Source organism: Nerophis ophidion, linkage group LG10 (assembly GCF_033978795.1).
Source record: "Nerophis ophidion isolate RoL-2023_Sa linkage group LG10, RoL_Noph_v1.0, whole genome shotgun sequence".
Taxonomy (NCBI): Eukaryota; Metazoa; Chordata; class Actinopteri; order Syngnathiformes; family Syngnathidae; genus Nerophis; species Nerophis ophidion.
In genome coordinates this window covers 73565835-73569302 of record NC_084620.1, presented here as the reverse complement: position 1 = coordinate 73569302, position 3468 = coordinate 73565835, and the positions used below count along the sequence as shown (strand labels likewise).

The 3468-nt window shown below is 42.4% G+C and overlaps 1 long non-coding RNA gene across 1 annotated transcript; it reads right to left on the bottom strand.

The window, feature by feature from the left end:
* Positions 1-1362: 1362 nt before the first annotated feature.
* Positions 1363-3468, bottom strand: LOC133559953 (uncharacterized). The gene is made up of 3 exons (XR_009808357.1): positions 3343-3468; positions 1635-1704; positions 1363-1485 (listed from the first exon to the last, which is right to left on the bottom strand). It is a non-coding gene; the product is annotated as an uncharacterized LOC133559953 (long non-coding RNA).

Below are 3468 nucleotides of genomic sequence, written 5' to 3'. Positions count from 1 at the left end.
GGGATAGCAGGTCCATTCTATGTGTCATACTTGATCATTTCGCGATATTGCCATATTTTTGCTGAAAGAATTTAGTAGAGAACATAGACGATAAAGTTCGCAACTTTTGGTCGCTAATAAAAAAGCCTTGCCTGTACCGGAAGTAGCAGACGTTGTCGAGCTCCTCACATCCTCACGTTGTTTACATGGGACGGGGGACGGGGGGTATTAGGATGACAGGGGATGCAAAACAAAAACAGTGCAATACGTTTTCATAACATGGTCACTACTGCCTACTTTGTCTTGTTATATTCTTATTTTACTGTTATATTGTTATTCCCATTGTTTTTATTCTTTTTGTAATATTTCTCTATTTTGTTTCCTTTTAAAACCCCATTATTTACTTTTTACTTTTTTTTAAATTGATCTCAACTCTGTACACTGCTGCTGGAATTTTAATTTTCCTGAAGGAACTCTCCTGAAGGAATCAATAAAGTACTATCTATCTATCTATCTATCTATCTATCTACCTACAATCATGGCCACCAGCAGCAAGAGCGATTCGGACCGAGAAAGCGACGATTTCCCGATTAATTTGAGCGAGGATGAAACATTCGTGGATGAGGAAAGTTAGAGTGAAGCGCTATTTACTGGGATAATTCTGGAAAATCCCTTATCTGCTTATTGTGTTACTAGTGTTTTAGTGGGATTAGAAAGTCATACCTGAAAGTCGGAGGGGTTTGGTGACCGCCAGTGTCTCTGATGGAAGCCATGGAGGAGCCAAGAAAGTCGCAGCTGCCTTTTTGACAGCTGCGGCAGGAGGACGCAAGCTCCGCTCATGTCTCCGGTAAGAGCCGACTTATTACCACAATTTTCTCACCGAAACCTGCCGGTTGACATGTGGTAGAGAAACATGTTCGGTTGACCACTCTGTTCCATATTAAAGCTTCACAAAAAACAAAGAAACACCGGCTGTGTTTTGGTTGCTAAAGGCAGCTGCAATCCACCGCTTTCCACCAACAGCATTCTTCTTTATAGTCTCCATTATTAATTGAACAAATTGCAAAAGATTCAGCAACACAGATATCCAGAATACTGTGTAATTATGTGATTAAAGCAGATGACTTTTAGCCGTGAGTGGTGCTGGGATAAAATGTCCGCTCCAACCAATAACGTCATCATTCCGCGACGTTTTCAACAGGACACTTCGCGGGAAATTTAATTTTCCAATTTAGTAAACTAAAAAGGCCGTATTGGCATGTGTTGCAATGTTAATATTTCATCATTGATATACAAACTATCAGACTGCGTGGTCGGTAGTAGTGGGTTTCAGTAGGCCTTTGAGGTTAATGGCAAGTGTGGAAGATGCGCATGTTGAAGCTCACGTGCGTCTCGGCTGCGGCAAGAGGACGCGGCTTCCGTGATGTCACACGAGATCAGACCGGGACCGCGGTGGGTCAAAGGTCACAGAGGTTGAGCTTTTGATCCTGCGTGTCGTCTTCCAGCCTGCATGATGTGAATATTTCATAAGCACAGAACAAGACACCGCTGTTCCCCGCTCAGCTTTTTCATGTGCTTCTTGAGCCCAGCCTGGCCTATCTTAGCTTAGCGTATCTCTGCATGCACACAATAGGAAGTTACAGCCTGTACTATACCTGAGCGCAAATATTGGTCAGCCAATCAGATGTCTTGCTGGCATGGGAGCATCACCAGAGGCTTGGCAGTCTGTCAATATTTTTAATATTTTAATCACAACCAGAAGATATAGCACACACACATTTTGATTGATTGATTGATTGAAACTTTATCAGTAGATTGCACAGTTCAGTACAATTGACCACTAAATGGTAACACCCGAGGAAGTTTTTCAACTTGTTTAAGTCAAGATCCGCGTTAATCAATTCATGGTACAAATATATACTATCAGCATAATACATTCATCACACAAGTTAATCATCATAGTATATACATTGAATTATTTACATTATTTACAATCCGGGGGGTGGGTTGTGGAGGGGGTTGGGCCTTGGTGTTTAGTTTTGGATATCAATGAAATCATCTGAGAAATGGACATTGTAACAGTGTAGGTCTGACTTCGTAGGATATGTACAGCGAGCACTGAACATAGTGAGCTCAGAAAGCATAAAAACTCTCGCTACTATATTGGATCCACTTTGGACTTGACTCTCACGGTTATGTTAGATCCACTATGGATTGGACTTTCACAATATCATGTTAGATCCGCTCGACCTACATTGCTTTCGGTCCCCTGGAGAGGGGGGGGGGGGGGTTGCCAACATATGTGGTCCTCTCCAAGGTTTCTCATAGTCATCATGGTCGACGTCCCACTGGGGTGAGTTTTTCCTTGCCCTTCTGTGGGCCCTACCGAGGATGTCGTTGTGGTTTGTGCGGCCCTTTGACGCACTTGTGATTTATGGCTATATAAATAAACATTGATTGATTGATTGATTGATTGATATATATACATATTATTATATATATGATATTATTATATATTATGATATATATACATATTATTGGGACGGGGTGGCGCAGTGGAAGAGTGGCCGTGCGCAACCCGAGGGTCCTTGGTTCAATCCCAACCTAGTACCAACCTCGTCACGCCCGTTGTGTCCTGAGCAAGACACTTCACCCTTGCTCCTGATGGGTGCTGGTTGGCGCCTTGCATGGCAGCTCCCTCCATCAGTGTGTGAATGTGTGTGTGAATGGGTAAATGTGGAAGTAGTGTCAAAGCGCTTTGAGTACCTTGAAGGTAGAAAAGCGCTATACAAGTACAACCCATTTATCATTTATTTATTTATTTTTTTACATTTGATTATTTTCAATTCGGGGAGATGAGATGTGGTGGGGTGAGGGTATCAGTCTAGGCCAGGGGTCGCCAACCCAAAATGTTGAAAGCTCCATATTGGACCAAAAATACAAAAACAAATCTGTCTGGAGCCGCAAAAAAATTAAAAGCCATATTAATTGGCCCTAGTGTGTGAATGTGAGTGTGAAGGTTGTCTGTCTGTCTGTGTTGGCCCTGCGATGAGGTGGCAACTTGTCCAGGGTGTACCCCGCCTTCCGCCCGATTGTAGCTGAGCTCCCCCGCGACCCCGAAAGGGAATAAGCGGTAGAAAATGGATTACATACAGATAGTGTGTCATGAGATATACATTGAATTAAGAGGACTTAAAGGAAACTAAATGAGCTCAAATATACCAACAAATGAGGCATAATGATGCAATATGTACATACAGCTAGCCTAAATAGCATGTTAGCATCGATTAGCCTGCAGTCATGCAGTGACCAAATATGTCTGATTAGCACTCCACAAAAGTCAATAACATCAACAAAACTCACCTTTGTGCATTCATGCACAACGTTATAAGTTTGGTGGACAAAATGAGACAGAAAAAGAAGAGGCATAAATCACGTCCTAGAAAGCCGGAGAAAGTTATAAATGTAAACAAACCACGGTGAGTTCAA